This window comes from Ornithodoros turicata, chromosome 6 (genome assembly GCF_037126465.1).
Source record: "Ornithodoros turicata isolate Travis chromosome 6, ASM3712646v1, whole genome shotgun sequence".
In the NCBI taxonomy this organism is placed as follows: domain Eukaryota; kingdom Metazoa; phylum Arthropoda; class Arachnida; order Ixodida; family Argasidae; genus Ornithodoros; species Ornithodoros turicata.
The window spans coordinates 26595877-26616450 of record NC_088206.1 but is presented as its reverse complement, the minus strand read 5'-3'; the positions used below and the strand labels follow the sequence as shown (position 1 = coordinate 26616450).

General features: G+C 48.8%; 1 protein-coding gene across 1 annotated transcript in view; it reads right to left on the bottom strand.

Moving 5' to 3' along the window:
• LOC135397759 (neuroglian-like) overlaps positions 1-19846 on the bottom strand; it is a 63606-nt gene extending 43760 nt beyond the window's left edge. The window contains exon 1 of the mRNA XM_064629348.1: positions 19743-19846. The gene's annotated coding sequence lies outside the window, so the exon portion shown is untranslated. The remainder of the gene's footprint in view (positions 1-19742) is intronic.
• Positions 19847-20574: the final 728 nt, after the last annotated feature.

Below are 20574 nucleotides of genomic sequence, written 5' to 3'. Positions count from 1 at the left end.
CGTGAGCTTGACACTGAATGTGCCCGAAGAAGTGCCAGTGGATATACCTGGTTTAGAGAGTGGTGATGTGGTACCCGTGGATCATATCTTGGGTGAGATAATAGATCAAGGTACGTTAGAACCAAATCAGAGTGAAGATTTACGTTGGTTTGGTTTGGTTTAAAAAAAAAAATTGAGATTTTGGCTTCACTAATGTGAGGCCCGCAACTCCACACCACTTGCACCAGTTACTTTGGTGGAAAACTCCTGGAATGGTGATGCCAATGAAGGTCAGCAGGATGATGGCTATGATGCTGCTGATGATGATGATTAGTGGTGGTGGTGATTCCGAGAGAAAACAAGTACACAGACACTTAGATGTCACAGAACGCACAAACACGCAACACGCAAACACACATAGGCTCAAAACGTGTTGTCTGCATCAATGTCCCGGAAAGATTTCACTATGGCGGAGAACGCCCGCTGTCTCACACTCTGATCCCAGGGCCCAAGTATTTTTGAAACGCTGAGCGGACGGCCGTCCACTGCTGCCCGCTCCGACTGTAGAAGACGACGAGCTTCAGTGTATCGTACGCAGGACATCAAAATGTGCTCTACATCTTCCACAACACCGCACATGCAGCAGTTTGGGGAGGCTGCCTTTCCGATCATGTGTAGAAAGCTAAGGCTGTATGGGACCTTCAGACGAAACCGGTGGATTGGGGTCTCCATGGACCGAGGAAGCGACGCTGGGACCACGAACGAAAAGTCTGGGTCTATGCTGATCAGTGGCGGCCTTCCAGAATCACTGCACCACAGGTCTCTGCTTAGTCTGTTCGTCAAAGTAGAGAGCATTAAGCGGGTGTCGAAGGGAGTAAAATACACTGGACCGGACTGATGTGCCCGGGAAGCCGCTGCATCCGCCGCGTCATTCCCAGGTATGCAGGAATGGCCTGGGATCCATTGAAGGATGATGTCGTGTCCTTGTACTACACACGCGTTGTAAGTCTTAATGGCGTCGTGTACGATTGAAGCAAGACCTGCTGATCCGCCCGGCACTTGTAATGCTCGCAATCCGGTCTGTGAATCACTGTACCAACGCATGATTTGGGGTCTTCATGTGCTTCTGTAAATTGCATCGCCATGATCATCCCATGGAGCTCAGCGGCTGTGGACGACGTGCGATGAGACAATCGTGCGCAGCCCTCAATGCAGAGCTCAGGGACGATATATGCACACGTGGATCCTGACTCATTTGTAGACGCATCCGTGAAAATGCACACTCTGTCCCTTTGACTGTGCATTGCCTGAAGAGTTTGCTGACGCACAACACTTGACGGCACGAACTTTCTTCCCACGAGACCCGGTACTTTCGCGAACACCCGAGGCTGTAGCAAAGTCCATGGAGGGCTGGAGGGCACTGGCAAAGGTGTATGCCGGGGGACATAAGTGCGGCACGGCATAATAGCTTGATGGAACCTCGAAAAACTTCGTGTCGAAATAGCTCTTGGGAGCGGGTGCCGGCGAAATCTCGTTGTTAGTCGAACGTAATGGCGAAGCGATTCTACAATCCATAGCCCAGGAAGTGGGGGCTGTCTCGCCTCGGTTATAACAGCTGCATTGGACGCTGCTCTGGGAACACCAAGGCAGATCTTGATGCTCTTTGCCAACGCACGTTCTAGAATCATTTCCGACGACGGCGCAAGATCATGAAGAACTGGGAGGTGGAACTTGAGGGGAGACCGTACCAATGCAGTATGTAGGGTAAGCATTTAATGTACATGATGATCCCCCCCCCCGCCCCCATCGACAACCTGCAAAAAATCGTAGGATATTGGTACGAGCATGCAACTTAGTCTTGAGGCTTAGGACTTCAGGTCTCCATGAGAGCGAACGATCCACGATGACTCCAAGGAACCGGTGATGCGTAACTCGTGACATAGCATGTCCATTTACCTCCAGCTGTAATCTCGGCAACCGTGAAGATTTACGTACTTTCATCTGTAGTGTCGCGTGCCTTTAGGCCGCTGATGCTAAGTTTTGGACTAAACAATGCTCCGTACTGTTTTTCTAGCTTAATCACAAGGTACTGAAAGGCTTAAAGGATTTTGCCTTGACATATATTGACGATGTGGCAGTATTTTCCGAGACGTGGGAAGACCACATTCTTCATTTGAGAACGGCATTTGAGGGATTCCGTGAAGCACAGCTTATCTTAAAGGCCAATAAATGTATGCTGGAAAGATCTCATGCAAACTATTTGGGGTACACGGTTGGAAAAGGTTTCCGTTTTCCTTCGGACGTTAAAGTAGCAGCTACTCACGATTTCGGACGACCCAGAACCAAAACGGAGGTACGTGCTTTTTTTTTGGGATTGACCGGCTATTATCAGAGATACAGGGTGTCCGGCGAGAAAGTGTAAAAATATCACTAAAAAAAACTAGGGGTGATAAAAGCATGCGTTGCTTTATGAGACTCCTGAAGGATTTTGCCACCTACTGTAATGATTTTCGTTTGTGTAATTAATTAATTAGTGCAATTCCGCTAATTAATTTCTGAAAAGTGCCAAGGGAACGTCACGTTTTTCTGCCGGAATTGGAAAGGCCATGTCTGGAATAGCGTATCGCAGTCAAAATTAGTTGATTTTGCGCACGTTTTTCAGAGAAAAATTGCTACCCAAAAAGCACCCGCAATCCCATCGCAAGTTGAGCGCTCTTGCGGCATTCGCTTCGCCGCGGATACAAGCTCCGCCCAAGGGCCCTCCCTCTGCGAAGAAAGCAGGAAGAAAGAAGCAAACAAAACCGGTAAAGAGGAAGAGTGAAACAGACCGCAGTCCTATTATCAATCACCGATAAACGGAGTCACACGATTACACTGCGCTTTGGACACAACCACAGTTTTGTGCCCTTTTATTCTCAATGAAAACAAAAATAAAAAAGGTGCTCGAAGTGCCTGCCGTCTTCGCCGATACACAACTGGTATCTGTAAAATACATTTCTTGCAGCATTCTTTAGCTCTTGTGGTGGGATGGTACGGCAGAGGGCGGTTATTTTTTGCTGCAATTCTTCTGGCGCTGTGGACTCCGTTTGGTACACGGCGTCCTTCATTCTGCCCCACAAGTAGAAGTCCAGTGGCGTCAGATCTGGGGACCTCGGTGGCCAGGGAACAGGCCCATGACGGCCAATCCACTTATCCCCGAAGAGATTGTCCAAAAATCTTTTGACACTGCCAGACGAGTGCGGTGGGGCGCCATTATGTTGGAACCACATCGTGGCGCGTTTGCTTAAGGGCAACTCTTCTACGAAGTCGAAGACTGTCTTCATGAGTATTTCGTGCACATAACGCTGCGCTGTCAGGCCACCGCTGTCAGGCCACCGCTGTAGTACACTGGACCGAGTATGGCGCCATTAAGTATCCCAATCCAAACACTAAAGGACCATTTCACCTGGTGCTTGGATTCCCGTAACCAGTGAGGGTTCTCCGTGCTCAAATAATGAGCATTATGGATGTTCACTTGCGTATCTCGCGTAAAATGTGCTTCGTCCGTCCAGAGCACGTTTTCGCAGAAGTCGCCCCGCCCGCACTGCATGCTGAGGGCCCAGTTGCAAAAGTCTAGCCTCTTGGCAAAGTCGTCTTCGTTGAACCGCTAGTGGAAGCTCACGTGGTACGGGTGATACTTCGCTTTGTGAAGTATGTCCCATACTGTTGAACGAGGGACTCCTCTTGCAACCTTAATCTGCCGCAAAGAAGCTTTTGGGTTCTCCGAAACGACGCTAAGGCCGCGTACCCACATGCGGAGAATCTGCGCGGAAACGCGAACGCGGCGCGGTAAACTCTTGCCGCTGTGCGGGAAAAGCCACCTCCGCGTTCCGCTTTTTGGCGATCGCGCAGTGCACGATTTTTAGCGGCATCCGCGCATGGTCGGCCAATCACGAAGTAAACGGAAGTTGCGTGCGTTCTTGTTTTCTTCCGGCCTCCCGCACGGGGAGCATTGACGGCGTCGTTGACTAGATGGTATGTCGCAGTGATGCTCACGTTTTTCAGCCGGCGAATTTATGACGGAAATAAAATGTTATTGCTGCCTACATTATAGAGCGTTGCATTAAAATGACTTTTCGGGTAGACACTGGAATAAAATTTGGGAGTGCAGGTAAGTGAAGTGTAAGATATTGACTGTCATAGTGTCAGAAAGTTGAAAGCTAAACATTGTTCACAAGAAAAGAATGCGCTATCGCCACAGCGAGTGAACCCAAAGCATGCGTTTCTTGCGTCTGCGATGTTGATTTCGCAAAAGCTCAGATGTAAGAAAGCAAACGTTGACTACAGTCAGTAGCTCGACTTCGCTGTCGTTCGCCATCTTGTCAAGCTTTCGCTCTGGAGAGTAGCGGGCGGAGGCAGTATAGCTGGGGCGGCATGCATACGCGTCCGCTTGCGGCAGGCGGTTGCGCACATCTCTACCGCATGTGGGTACGCGGCCTAAGGACAGCTGCCGTGGAGCGACATGAAAGAGCCAGTCTCACTCAGCCGCTCGTACAGGCGGCGGATCATCCGTGCGTTTGGGCAACGTTCACCATCATAGCGCTGATTATAAAGAACTACAGCCGTGTCAAAGTCCATGTTGGCGGCGCCGAGCGCCAACATCATGTTCATGTTGTTTGTTGTCGGAGGAACCAGGGAGAAAGCAGACAGAAACCGTTGTACCTTTTTCCTCGTGAAATGATTTCAACATGTGAAGCCGTACGCCAAACACATGTATTTGCCGCACCTTTTTTATCTTGTCTTCCCTAGAAAACGTAATTGTTCCGACGGGGAAAGGGAAGGCAAGAAAACAGTTACCAACCAGCACAATGTACGGAAACCAGCCAGGCTAAGGTTGGGCTGGCTTATCTGTGTCAGCTTTATTGGGAACATACCTCAAGCTACGATAATAGGGACACTGAGGTATTCTTGATAATACCACCACCGACTATCCCCAATGCACTTGTCTTTCGAATGTGCTGCACTGCGGAGTTTGGAGAGGGACCGACAAGCACCACTGCTGGCTCATGAATTTGAAATTGCTCGTTCTCCTCTCGGCTGGCCAACAAATGTACAACAACAAGAACATTTAAGTTTTTCTTGCAGAGCGCAATATTTTATGCCGGTAAATGTCTTCTAGAATATCATTAAAAATGTTATCGGAAAGCAGACACACCTTCTGCATTGGGCTTCAAACAACTGTTTTCGTCGCTTCGCAACTCATTAGTTGCTTCATTATTTAGAAAAAGAAGCACCGGCTGGTGTACTACTTTAGTTCAGGCCACCTTATGTTGCAAAAGCCTGTATGACAGTCAGAAAGCAACAGTTCACTTCTAGTATGACCACCTTTTCTAATTTGTTATTTTAAAAATGAAATAAATGGTCCTTTAGTGTTTGGATTGGGATATTTAATGGGTCCATACTGGGTCCAGTGTACTACAGCGGTGGCCTGACAGCGCAGCGTTATGTGCACGAAATACTCATGAAGACAGTCTTCGACTTCGTAGAAGAGTTGCCCTTAAGCAAACGCGCCACGATGTGGTTCCAAAATGATGGCGCCCCACCCCACTCATCTGGCAGCGCCAAAATATTTTTGGACAATCTCTTCGGGGATAAGTGGATTGGCCGTCATGGGCCGGCTCCCTGGCCACCGAGGTCCTCAGATCTGACATCACTGGACTTCTACTTGTGGGGCAGAATCAAGGACGCCGTGTACCAAACGGAGTCCACAGCGCCAGAAGAATTGCAGCAAAAAATAACCGCCTTCTGCCGTACCATCCCACCACAAGAGCTAAAGAATGCTGCAAGAAATGTATTTTACAGATACCAGTTGTGTATCGGCGAAGACGGCAGGCACTTCGCGCACCTTTTTTAATTTTTGTTTTCATTGAGAATAAAAGGGCACAAAAATGTGGTTGTGTGCAAAGCGCAATCTAACCGTGTGACTCCGTTTATCGGTGATTGATAATAGGATTGCGGTCTTCTTCACTCTTCCTCTTTACCGGTTTTGTTTGCTTCCTTCTTCCTGCTTTCTTCGCAGAGGGAAGGCCCTTCGGCGGAGCTTGTATCCGCGGCGAAGCGAATGCCGCAAGAGCGCTCAACTTGCGATGGGATTACGGGTGCTTTTTGGGTAGCAATTTTTATCCGAAAAACGTTGCGCAAAATCAACTAATTTTGACTGCGATACGCTATTCCAAACATGGCCTTTCCAATTCCGACAGAAAAACGTGACGTTCCCTTGGCATTTTTCAGAAATTAGCGAAATTGCACTAATTAATTAATGACACTAACGAAAATCATTACAGTAGGTGGCAAAATCCTTCAGGAGTCTCATAAAGCAAGTCCCATGCTTTTATCACCCCTATTTTTAGTGATTTTTTTACACTTTCTCGCCGGACACCCTATGCAAAATATTCTGAGATTGCGAGTCCGCTCACTGCCGGCTTAAGGAAGACCCAGCCTGATCAGATCGTTTGGGATGACCAGAAAGAGAGATCCTCAGGTGAAAAACGTTTGCAGTTACAAATGGTTTATGAAACAATTTCCACCTGAAACCACTTTGAACCACTTTGTACGTAAATGGTTTAAAGTGGAAATTCTTTCATAAACCATTTGGAATTGCAGACATTTTTCACCTAAGTCCTTTAAGAAATTGAAAGAAATACTAACTTCTAAGCCACTATTACGGGCATCAGACTACAGCCGGCCTTTCATTATACAGTGTGATGCTAGTGACAGGGGAATGGGAGCGATTTTGTGTCAAAGAGATGGCAACGGAAAAGAGCACCCCATGCTATATTTACGTCGAAAGTTGACATCGCGGAAGCAGGCTTACTGCGCGTCAGAGAAATAATGTGCATGTCTTGTGTGGGCCGGACAGAAATTGGCGTGCTATGTTTGGGGCACGAGGTTCACAATACAGACTTACCACTGTCCTCTGACTTGCGGTGTTGGGACTCCTCTGCGGTGTTACGATAGGTGCAGACACTACAGTCCCACACGTTGTCTTCTTTTGCTTGTCGTTTCGTGCGCCTGAAATGACACCTTTTGCTATACGTGTTCACCCTCTATACCGAGATATGGGGTGAAAGCGTCTTACCAACTAGGGCTTTTCATAGAATCCATACCGGATAATCGATCTCCACCCAACGATGCTATATCAATGCTACCTAGGGTTTAGCAAACTTAGAAAAGCCACGAAGAGAGCTTCACTGCTCATAGCTCCCATAGACGTAAGTTCAGCAGAGTCCAGCTATCCCAGCCAAGCGTACTCATAAAATATACTTTGTAAAGCAGTTACGGTCGTTACAAAACAGACACGGAAACAGTAAATCCGCCATGATGGTCTTTTAACAGTGTTGTCAGCCGCGGCACCATGCGCGGCACGAAGCAGCACAAGACCAAGCGCCAAGCTGGCAACGCGCACTCTGAGCACCTACAGTTTGTGCGACGATGCCGGTGTGACCGGCGGCAGAGTGGCCGAGTCATTAGCAGAGTATTACTGATTTCGCAAGCAGCGGCAGTGGCACGAACAGACAAAATAACAAAAGTCGACGACAGCCCGCGAGCACTATATAACAATATCTAACAATCTAGAGCACTATCACTGCATTAGACCAGAATCTCTATCCATCGTGATAAACAAATCGGCGAATAAGTGTGTTATCAAGCGTTGTGAAGTTCTGAAGCTTTAGTTTGTGGCGAGTAACAACATCTAATCTTTTTTTTTTAACCGCTGAGGACACACGGCCTTACACTCGCTGGCGGCCAACACGCATGGAACAACCTCATGGACCTTTGCTGTTAGGAATTGTGTTATAATTATGCAAAACTAAAAATAAATTGCAGTTCATTTTCACTGTTTATCGAAACAGTACGCTTTAGTTGGCATACAGATTGACTAGGACAAGCCACCCTGAGATAACGGTTTTCAGAGGCCCCCCAGGCACATGTCCAGCCTTTTGGGAATTCCCATCACTGTCGATCAGGGCTCATGGGACACCATCCCCTTTCCAGATCAAACAATAGAAGACGAGTAAATGGGAAATAACTCCTAAGGTGCAAACGAATGAGGCCAGTGAAGGGAAAGACATATTCCACTGGTTGCTGTTTTTGGCGACTGAACGTGTCCTTGCTCGGGGATCCCGAAATTAAAAGTGATATGCAAGATTGGCTATCGGAACAGTGTTCCGCACCCGATTTTGGGCCAGATCACTGGGAGGCTTTGAAGCAAGGAGCAGCACACCGCCTTCGGTCTTCGGGGAGACAGCATGCGCGTAAACATCGGCAGTGCAGAGATGCACTCATGCAGGTATTAGCTATTCATCGCCGCCCTGACTCTTGCAGCCATGATACTGCCTCTGAAATAGAGGATGTGCAAAGACGCCTTGCGTCTCTTCGAATGCACTCTTGGCGCAAGTTCGTAGCGCAAAGAAACGTCGAGTGCTGGTGAAGGGAAGCTTATTGCTCCCGCATGCTATTGTGGCGCTATGTGGCAGGAAATCCGGGCTCGAGTATAGCCGAGCTCCGGTCAGCTACCGGCTCACTTCTAACCGAACCTGATGACATTCAAGCAGTGCGTGAGCATTGCGCGGCCCTTTACGAGGGGTCATCACCCGACGAGCCCGTTATCAGCCGACAGTGCCCACTGCCGGAGGAAAAAAATAGAGCATGTAGGCTCGGGGTCGCTCACGCCACAAGAGATTCTAGCAGCTGTCTCCTGAATGCCGAACGGAAAGTGTCCTGGCGTTGATGGCCTCCCAGTTGAGTTCTACAGACGTTTCTGGAGAGTAATTGGTAACTCCTTGACTCGGGTATTTAATCTATGCTTGTCCCGAGGGATGCTATGTTCTAGCATGCAGAATGGAGTTGTTGTCCTCTTGTGCAAGGACCCGTCCAGAAAACGAGATCCGGATGCATACCGGCCTATCACTCTATTGGCATGCGACCACAAAATCCTAGCCAAGACACTTCTTTTGCGTGTTTCGGCGCACTTACAAAATGTGCTACGCCCGTGCCAGGCGTGTTCTGTCCCTGGCAGGTCGTCAGACCTCCACAGGATAGCGCTACGTGATGCCATCCATTGCATTATGTCTTCACGCACAGCAGCAGTCGTGGCTTCCTTCGATCAGTCGAAGGCATTCGATCGTGTGCGGCACATGTGCCTATTTTCAAGACTGAGGGCATATGGTTTCGCAGATGGTAAGGTGCACTTTGTTGAGGTGCTACACAAATGCGCAAAAAGTGTCGTTTCTATTGGGGAACAAACGACAACGACATCATTTTGGTACGTGCGCATCTATGCATGCGCACCCACCCACGTTTTCTCTTTCTCAGTAAACCTGTTGCACCCGCATTGTTCGGGCCGTCTGTCATTGCAGATCCAATAGGCTATGGGCCCAGAGTCACGGAACTGACATCTGCGCTGCACAGGAGGGAAGCTGCTACAGGGTCAACCGCTGGAACTAGCTTCGGCTCTACACAATGCTCGAATTGGTTTCGGGACAGCAAGGAGATGGGAGAAGCAAGCAAGTTTTCGGTCCCGAAGCTGACGGACGGTAATTACCAGGCGTGGAAATTCAGGATGAAGATGCTGCTAATAAGGGAGGAAACTTGGACTTTCGTAGAAGATGAAGCCCCGGAGAGACCAACAGTTGCCTGGATTGCCGGCGACCGGAAGGCGCAGAGCACCATTTGCTTAAGCATTGACGACCGTCAAATAATACACGTCTGCAAATGCTCGTCGTCCAAGATGATATGGGAGGAACTTCGCAAGGTACATGAGAGGGCTAACCTGAGCAATAAGTTCTACCTTATGAGGAGGTTATACCAATCGAAGATGGACAGTTAGCGTACACTACCGCGCAGACTACGACAGCCCCTGATCCAGTCAGTTGGAAGGAAATGCAGAAGCTATCTCCCTCTGAGAAAGCGAAGTGGATGACAGCGGCGAGGGAAGAGATGGACTCGCTACACCAGCTTAACACTTGGGATCTTGTGCAGCTACCGCAGGGAAAACATCCATTTGGCTGCAAGTGGATATTCAAAATGAAGCGAGATAAACAGGGGAACGTTGAACGCTACAAAGCGAGGTTGGTCGCACAAGGTTTTTCACACAAGTACGGCGAAGACTATGACGCAACGTTCGTCCCTGTCGCAAAACTAACAACCTTACGTGTACTCCTAACCATCGCTGCGATAGAAAAGCTAAAGCTCCGACACTTCGACGTTAAAACTGCTTTCTTGAATGGTGATATCGAAGAGAATATATATATGAAGCAGCCTGGAGGGATTTGTTCAGGAAGGGGAAGAGCATCTCGTTTGCAAGTTGAAAAAGTAATTATACGGGCTTAAACAGGCCGCGAGGGCCTGGAACGTGAAGGCAAACAAGGTACTACTCGAAGAAGGCTTCAGGCGTGCTGATGCCGACCCCTGCCTCTATTCCCGAACTGTAGATGGTGGGGTGATGTATATTCTCTTGTACGTGGACGACATACTGACATGCCACCCAAATGACTCAACCATTCATGCAGTTTGGAAGGACCTTAACAAGCATTTTGAGCTCGAAGACCTTGGTCACATCAGTCACTACCTTGGAATTGAGATTGAGAGAAGCGAGGATAATCGCTTTCTTCTTCACAACGGAGCCTACTGGAGAAGTACAAGCTTTGAGATGCTAAAGGCAGTGCCATCCCTATGGACGCGGACTATCCGAAACTCACTGGGGACGACGTACTGCAGAGCAACGAGATCTATCGTCAAGCAGTTGGAGAGCTTTTGTACCTGAGCACGACAACGCGCCCGGACATAGCGTGTGCAATGGGGTACCTGTGCCGACGTGTCAGCAAGCCCCGCCAGGGCGACTGGACCGCCGTTAAGAAGGTATTTCGGTACCTGAAGTACACGTTGAAATACAAGCTGCAACTGTCTGGGGAGCGAGGTGCCTGGTTGCTATGCTACGCAGACGCAGACTGGGCAGGTGACATCAGGGACCGTAGATCAACAAGCGGCTACTTCATTAGTCTAGGAGGAAGCCCTGTTTCGTGGTCCAGCAGGAAGCAGACGTCCGTGGCGCTTTCATCGACAGAGGCTGAATACGTCTCAGCGGCGCATGCCTCACATGAAGTGCTATGACTGCGACAGTTGCTCACCGACTTCGGCCGCAGCATGGACGAGCCGACGTGTTTGCTCGAAGACAACCAGGGTTGCACCAAGCTGTCGGTTAACGAGGGCATTAGCGCGAAGACGAAGCACATCGACGTTCGTCATCATCATCTGCGCGACCTAGTTCACCACAGAGTCATCGACCTCCAGTACTGCCAAACTAGCGAGATGGTCGCAGACATTTTTACGAAGCCACTGTCGCAAGCAAGACTGCAGAACCTCAGGGGCCGTTTAGGCCTCGTTGATGGCTAGTCGTTGAGGGGGGGGGGGGGGGGGTGTTGGGGAACAAACGACAACGACATCATTTTGGTACGTGCGCATCTATGCATGCGCACCCGCCCACGTTTTCTCTTTCTCAGTAAACCTGTTGCACCCGCACTGTTCGGCCGTCTGCCATTGCAGATCCAATAGTTTCCGTAGCTGGTGGTCTATCGTCTCCGTTTGACGTTACGTGTGGTGTCCGACAAGGATGCCCTCTCTCCCCTGCCTTGTATGCCATTGCCATCAACCCTCTCCTCGGGAGACTGTGTTCATTCTCAGTTATCCTAAGGCTACCTAATAGATGTCCACCGCCTGTGTTTGCGTACGCATACTACAGCGCGAGAGTTCCCTAGAGCCAGTGTTGAAAGCATTTGAAGACTACGGTACAGTTTCTAGGGCAAGATTGAACAGATCCAAAAGTGTCGCTCCCTTTGTAAATGCTGAGCCAGCCTGTGCTGCACCGTTTCAAGTTCCTGTAAAACCTCAAGTTAAAACCCTAGGAGTAGAGTGCAGGGGTCTCAGCTGTCAACTGGCCTCGAGTATTCAGCCGCTGTAGTGCTGTGCTGCGGGAGCTTAAATTAGTTGATCTGCCCAACTGCTAGCAGCATGGTATTACAGTCGCTTGCGGTTTTTAGCGGTTGTTTCATCCCGACCAGCGGTAATACAAGGTGCTATCACACGACACGCGTTCCGCTTTCTTTGGGGCAGATCCGTTGAATGGGTCTGTAGGTCTCAAGTACACGGGAGCCGTGATCTGGGTGGTTGGGAGTACCAGCTATGCCACAAAAGTGCTTGGCGCTTCAATCGCGAATTGCCTTTGGGGCGCTCCGTGCGTCGGAGCACGCGGCCTGCGGGTTAGTACAGTATTTTCTAGGATACGCCGCCAGGTGGTTCCTAGAGAGTCCCGAGCTTCGTCCCAGGACGGAAATACTCCCTGCTTATTTTAGTCCTTGTGTTGCTGTTGTGCGGCGCTTGCGTGTCCAATGCCCAGGTGAAGACATTTCCTTGTGGAGCGTCTGGGATTTCTACGCCGCCTTCAGGCAAATGCGACCGGGTCCCGCAAGGCCAGCAGCGCCAACGATATTCGACTGGCGGCGTATCACTGCAGGCTGGCTTGATGCACGGCGCGCTAGTCTCCAGTGGAAGCTGGCCTATGGTGTCCCTCCACTGCGTGAACATTTGCACCGTTTTCGGATATGTCGCACGGACAGTTGTCCGTCTTGTGGCATGTCTGAGACTGCAGAACATTGTTCCTTGCGATGCCATATTCCGCTTTTACTGTGGAGTAGGGTGGCGCAAATATTTGGGCTCCCAGCAGTGGATTGGGCCACCGTAACGTACCTGGAGCCGTTGCCGGTCGTGCGCGCAGAGCGGAGGCAGTTATCATTGCTGATCTCGGAAATCAACTTCCAAATTTGGATTAGCTGGTGTCGGCTGGCCTTCGGTGGCCCAGATGTTGGGAGCATGGCTATTTTCCAGGCAGTGAGAGCCGGGCGGCGTGCACATGTCATCAGTGAGCAGTCATTGTTCGGGTCTGTGGAGTGCTCTCGCCGCTGGCTTACAGCGACTCGGCTCCTTGATCATGATCAAGGTGAGTGGCATATCAAGTTCTAGTAAGCCCACTGGGACTGTACTGCCTCCCGTAGCGACTCTTCCGGAGTTTCAGGATTCTTCGTATGGTATGGCACGTACAAAAAGCACTCTCCCTTTGGAGCGTTGTTATCTGGTATGTAAGATAGAGTCTGTGTAAAAGGGCTACCTCCATAGGTAGTTCTCTTGCTTGATGACAATACACATATTCCACTGGTCCTCCAAGGAATTTCTCACAAAGCACAGAAGTTATTGTAGAAAAAGGTAACTTGTCCAAGGCTCGCGCGCTTGGCTTACACGAATATCACCGCAACTAGGGTTTCAACTACGAGCTCACTAGGGGTGCTCATGCTAGACAGCCATGGTAGCTGCTGTTCTCTGCTCAACTTCCAAAAACTCAGGAGCTCGTCAGTTTCCAACTAGTGACACGCCGAACGAACCAAGAAGAACGTGGTGTTTGTCTTTGACAGAGTATGTTGCCAGAACTGTCGCTGCGAAGTCCTGCAAGACCGCCTACACTCTTAGAAATGGATCTTCTATCGTGTCTTCTTCTGCAGACACCCGAAAAACGGTAATTTTGGGGTTTCTACGTAGAGACCACGCGAAAGCGCGGGGAATGACGTCGCATCACGTGATTTCCCTCGTAGAAGCCACAAAAGTGGCGTCTGTTTTATGCTTCACAGTTTCCTCCTTTCCCGGTCGTTTCCCCCTCCCCGCGTGCTACTGCTTCCCCTCTCCCCCGCCGCAGGCTGGGCAGGCAGGCCTGCTGTCAACAGAATTTGTTTCAAAGAGGATTGAAGACTTTATTTCGGCAAAGTTGTGAAATTTTGTGGCAGTGATACAGTGAACATTGAATTGACTTGCAAACTATGCAAAATACCCTGTTCACAGAGAAATGACTCAGAGAAAATAAAAATGATTAAGAACCACACATAGTCAAAATATCACCGATTGCACAAAACGGCGCGGCTCGACGCCGCTGCGAAACTATTTGCAAGCTTGAAACTCGCTACGAAACAAGTTTGGCTGGGCCTGTTTGTTGCTCATATGATCACCATATTTCAGCGGCTCTACATCTCTTTGTGGGGGCTGTTGATATGGCAGTTGTCACCAGCGCTTCCTCTCCATGCTACATCTCCGCGCTACGGTGGTGGTGGTGGTGGTGATGGCGATAGGGCTTGCCGTTGTCGGCCTCTCCGCGCTACATCTCCATGCTTCCCATCCTGGCCTCGAATCGGAATTCTGCCTCAAGGCGTAACTGTGACAAAGTAAACGACGACAAAGACGCATTACAAAGTGGGTAGGAACAACGTTAGGTGTAATAAAAGTCACTATCGACAACAGTGAAAGGGTACGAACTATTGCTTATACTAAAACGATGATAGGTGAGGCAGCGAAGAGAGAAAAATGGTACATTGATACCACAGCAGTACCAAGTATGTAGGAGGAGAGATCAAAGAGATATCTTACTGAATGCGGTCATGGTCGACAGGTGAGTGTTAGCATTGGACGCATGTTCCGGGTAACACTTGTGCCATGTACCGGCTAATATCTGTCAGTCTTCGGTATGAAACGCACACACATTTCCTCCAGGCGGCACTTTAAACACCAGCGAAGTCTTCGTTGGTGACGTCCATACCCACTGCTGCCAGCTGAGACAGAGAATGGTTACTCAAACCACGGTCGAAACGAGCCCCCGAAAGACAACAACATCCTGCGCCATACACAAACGTTAGCGCTCGTGAAGTCCACGTTTATAGGCAATTCTAACAGAGCTAATAACCGGATACAGCTGATAACACATTAGCATCTCTCGAATACCTTCACTACTCAACTTCTCAAGCATCACCACATAACTTTCGTTGACGTTCTGTCACGACCGCCATGACACTTCCATTCGCACCTGCACCTTCCAAATGCTCGTTAGAAGCGTGGGGAAGTAACAGGTAGCTACTACAGTAGTAGTGCTGCTAGCATAGTTATCGCAATAAAATTTATGAAACGGAGGTGTCTTACCTGTAAAAGAATCCCAGAATCAGCAAAGCGAGGAAACGCTCGCGGGAAGGCATCGAAGAAGAGGTGTGACCAGTGTCGCGCCACCAGCATGTCTAGCCAGGCTCCCACAGCTCCCCATAGAGCCCATAGTTTGAGATAATTCAGGCAACACTGGACATGCAACCAATGAAAATGAACTATGATGCCTACCTTTCGGCCAATCAGGAGTCTCTCAGTTTGGCTCGCCTTTCGGCCCGGTACTGGCTACCATCGGCTTTTACTTTTACTGGTTTTCATGCCCGACGCTTGTTATTCCGTATTCCAGAACAACTAGGCAAATTTTTGACAAAATAAACATTTATTTGAAACGTCGTACTGATTCAATAGTCTGACACAAATATTCACCGTGCCTACAGAGTCCAAATCGTTGCGTTCGTTGACCAAGTTCGAACTCGAAAAACACACACACACTCTACTCCCAGAAGTGAGCGACGCTCACACGAGTGCACGCGATTTCACGGTGATCTCCTTTCGTTGGTTAAAGTGCGAAGGTTTCAACGAAGCGGGCAATGCTTGTCGCACGGACACCGAATCCTGTCTCCGTTGTGACTGCATTTGAAAATGCGACGGCGCTCACAAGTGTTCCTCAGGCGTGAGCTCACCACTGCATTCCAGTTCTGAACTCGAGAGACTGTTCGTACGTAGGATACTTGTGTCGGGAAACATCACAACACGCGCTGAGTCACTTTGACACACGAACAAATCTGGGACTTCTCTTTGAACAATGCCATCATACCGTGGTGTCAACTGACATCGTCGAGACGCGAGACGCCGCTGCCGCTTCTCTCCCTTCTCTTCTTGTAACTGCCCGCCAGACAGGCAGCCCGCGAAAGAATGCTCTTTTGAAACTTTGCCAACCAATAGCGGAGAGCGCAATGTCCTTCGGCCAATGGGTATCAACTATGATGCCTGACGGAGTAATACCACGTGTTTATGACGTGCAAATATTTTTTTAGAGCCGCGAAGAGGGGGAGCTGTGGGGGCCTGGTCTAGCCCCGTCGCATAGTTCACGTGACACACCCGGTCAGGTCATCACTCCGAGCGCATAGAAACCACGGCAAAAATTTAGACAACACGAAATAGACTTCACGACGTCCGATTCCTGGTCACGTGATAAACGTGTCTTCTACACGGCGTACGCGCCAAAAAAAGCAAGACAATTTTTATGGTATTTTCTTTTCTCCCGGGTCACGTGGGCATCTGTCGTCTAAAACTTCGGCCTTGAGCGTGAATCTAGAAGACACGGCAGCTCTTGACGGCACGATAGAAGACCTATTTCTAAGAGTGTAGACATGATTTGAGGATCCTGCTTGGGGTACAGTCGTGGGAAAATCAGCTTCCTCGCAGTACATCCCCACTGGATCTGGCAGGGAGCTCACTTTATTGGTAAAATTTCTCGTCAGAACGATCCTCGTTTATGTTCAAGTTCTACAATCTCGGCTAAAGCAGAGACTACGCGATTGCAATGTCGCTTACTCGAAACCAGTGGTCTAACGTTTGTCGTCTTCACAATAACCGGTGCATTTAGCTTCGCTTCCATAAGAAGGAGGGGGGGGGGGGGAATATACATTTATTAGAAGGAAAGGTATGAAGGAGGGGTAGATTGGACGTGTAGCCATTTTGTGTAGATAGGAGCTCAACAGATGTATGGGAGGATGTAGATGAGGAAGCGAAGGAGTTTGTCAGTCAAGACCCATTCCCTTGACTGGTATCTACCATGGATAACAACTTTTTAAGGGGCCACAGTTTGCTGCATACACGTGATACATTTAGCTACAGGGCTACATTTAACGAGAAATGACTGCAGCGCACGAACTTGGGTAAAGCAGCCCACAGGAATGAAATTAGGCCGTGACCAGCCGTGACCGACGCTCAAATGGTCCTCAGTTTTGGCCAACGAGGCAGCACGGCTTAGTACGTTTAGCACCGTTTCATACGTTGTAGTCAATGAATTCGACACGCAAAGGCCCACATTTCCGACTTGAACGGATTTGAGACGTTAGCAGACAAACGGGAAGTGACGTTTTATCCGTGAAAGCTTGCCCGAGGTACTCATAGGTCACCATATCGAATGCGGTTATTTTTATATTTAATATACTCCGAGCCGTAGCCCAAGCAGGAGGGGCCTAATCCTCAATAAAGCAAATCACTACAAATCGGTTCTCCGATGGCCAGCTCCCTCATTACAAGCGCCTACGTCACCACGGAAACGAAAAGGTATGCGCCTTCCTTCCTTCATGATAAAACGGCACTCCGAAAGCGGGCGATAGGGTGAAGAGTTGTGTTCGACGGATGACCTTGCCAGGAGGAAAAGGAGGGGGGGGGGGGGACTCGAGCCCCCTTCCTGCCACTGGCCGACCCACGCAAACCGTGCAAATCTGATGCGAGACAATGATATATATATACATCTATATATATATATATACAGCGTGTGTGCAGAAAAACGTAAACCCGCATTTAGGCACTTAGCTTGTTGTCTACCTAACTAACGAACTTCCGGTGGCGCACAATGGCGCATTTATGCCTGCGAAATCTGGAGAAAAATCGTGGAAGCCATACTCAGCTTAAAAAATAAACAGAGCAACGAAAACGTTGGCCTCCGTGCATCAGAATAGGGCAACATGGCGGACGTAGGAGAGTCGTGTTCAGGTACCGCTAGGGGAGCTATCGGTGCAGAAATCGAAACGATGTCCCACATGGATGCTCATCGGTAGTGCCCCTAGCGGTGCCTGAACATAACTCTTCTGAGACCGCCATGCACTACCATGCACTGTCATGACCGCCCTATTCTAATGCATGGAAGCCGATGTATTCGCGCTCTGTTTATTTTTTACGCTGAGTATGGCTTCAATGATTTTTTTGTAGCTTTCGCACGCATAAATACGCCATCGTACGCCACCGGAAGTTCCTCGGGTAAGTAGACAACGAGTTACATGTAAAAATGCGGGTTACGTTTTTCTGCACACACCCTGTATATATATATATATATATATATATATATATATATATATATATATATATGAAGGGGGGGGGGGGTCCAGCGTGCCGATCGCGAAGGTTCTTGCAGTTACCGGCGTTGATGTAGGCACACTCTTTGCGAAAACGGTTTGACAAGGTGGTAACCAGATCGCCTACCAACCCTTGTGGAAGGGTATAACGGGACTGTTTACCTCCTCGATTGCGGCGCCGTCTTTCGGTCGACAAAATACAGAGAGTGGTAACCCAACTCATTTATCACCCACGGTACACAAGTTCATTACATGCCACAGCGATAATTGCTCGAAGAAACGGTATCATCGTATTTGAGGAGTACTTTAAGTAAAAAACACGGTCAGCAACACGGTTGTGTTTTATCCGAAATGTTGTCACTTGTGGCGGCAGACTTTCCGTTTCTACAATGAGGAAATCCCCGAACCCCCACTTGCAAAGTCGTTGGTCATACGAAGAGGACCTCAGAATTTGCGAAGTTGTAGCTATTAATAGTATCTGTTCTCCAGCAAATTGCTCCCACATTGGTGATTATACGGCGGGAATCTGCACTACCTTTCAGCCTATAACCTGCGCTTTCCGCGTGTTCAGCCTAACCTGCGCGCGAAGTTTGCATTTTTGTAAGCGCGGTAAATTTTTGTTTGTGTCTTTCCCTCGGTGATCCGTAGATGAAGCTAACTTCCATTCAAATGTAGCTCTAAAGAGTCTAAATGCGCCGAGAAGAGACGGGAAGGAGATGCCATACGCGGATATGATTTAGCAGATGGACTCACACGCACACACACGGGGTATAATGCAACACCACACGATATATAATGCGGCATCCAGGAGTGACAATTTTACCACCTGTCCACGGGGTGCGATATTCTCCCTTAAGGTGGTAATGTTACACCCTGCCAACGGAGTCTACTATTGCCACCCATGCGAGTGGTTTAACCTTAACAGCTTTTTGGACTAACATATGTGGCAGCCCGTTACTTACCACCTCGAGGGTACAAGTGTACAAGAGTGCAGCATTCTTAAATAGTTTTGAAATTTCGAGCTTTTCAAACTCCTTCCAATCTCGTGATGCGGCCTCACCGGTCATGCATGACATCTCCATATGTAATCGCATTATTTAACGTTCAAGTATTCTATATCCTCATCTCTCATCTCGCTGTATGCACAGGTATGTGTGTGTGGGCGATGAGCATATCCCATAAAATTTTGCGAGATTACGCAATATTTAGTCAAATAGCATAAAAATACATGGGAGTAGCCTTCATGTTGTGACGTCAACCCCCCCCTCTGGTTACACCCCCGGGGACGAAATTCTTGATAAACCGCTCTGTTCCTATATGTGTGAAACATCGTTAATTCAATTACATGCAGTAAATTGCATGCCGTGATAGCTGTCGCCATTAATCGTTGGAGTCATTCATAAATCGCCAGCTGTGAACAACATAACGTAAAAGCGAGAGCCTTATAGGGCCAACCCTCAGACAAAGGTCAGTCCAGGCTTTGTTGGGCCATGTGACTTGCCACGTGCCACACCCACCTGATGGGTAGAGTGTGTTCGCGGTACGCCGACATTGTGCACACAGAGCAGTAGCGATAAACAAAAAACACATAAACGATTTCGCACAATATTAAAATGCTTCCAATAACAATTTCGCAGCATTTCAAAAAGAGCTTGGCCAAAAATTTACCGTTAGTTGTTTGTGCAACAAACCACAGTGCAGTGCGGTCCAGATGAATCTCTGTTGTTCGTTGAGAGCGATCCGAGTGCACGAAAATGCCACGAACAAATACCCCGCCGACGGAAATTTGCGGTCCGCCAGTTCCTTCCGGAATCCCCGCGCCGCCCGTGCCTCAGTCGAGCTGCAATCGAGGCTAAAATTCCGCACGTGGCACAATGCCCAAAGATGCAGCCATTATACAGGGTGTCCGGTGAGAAAGTATCATTAAATTTCTAAAAATAGGTTTAACTTCAGAAAATTATGAAACTACTTGGAATACACACACACAGACTTTTGCCACAGATTCAGGCCGTTTGCATTGGCGTCACACATTAATTAAGGTAATTTTGCTAATTGAACTCGAAAATTAGCCAAGCAAAGGTAACGTTTTTCTTGATGAATTCGGAAGCCAATGGCCATAGCACAGTATTCTAACCGAAATCACAGGTTTTTTCAGAAGATTTGTACAAAAATTTGACAGCCGCAAAACCGTCACTTGGCAAGGCGTGCTCCATGAAATTTGCGTTTGCATAAATGCTGGCTCTGCCTTTATCGAGAGAAAGTGGAAACAGCCACACCCGATCGAGGGCATTACAGCGGTAACCGACGTTATCAGTGGCTGGGGACTGACGGTATGCACGTTGATAAGGACGGAAGGCGTGATTATGTCCTTGTTCGCATAGGAGGGAGGGCATTTGGATGGAACGAAAAGTTCCGCAAACGTAAATATCAGCAAGCGCACATCGCACGGGGACGGTTTTGCGGCTGTCAAATTTTTGTACAAATCTTCTGAAAAAACCAG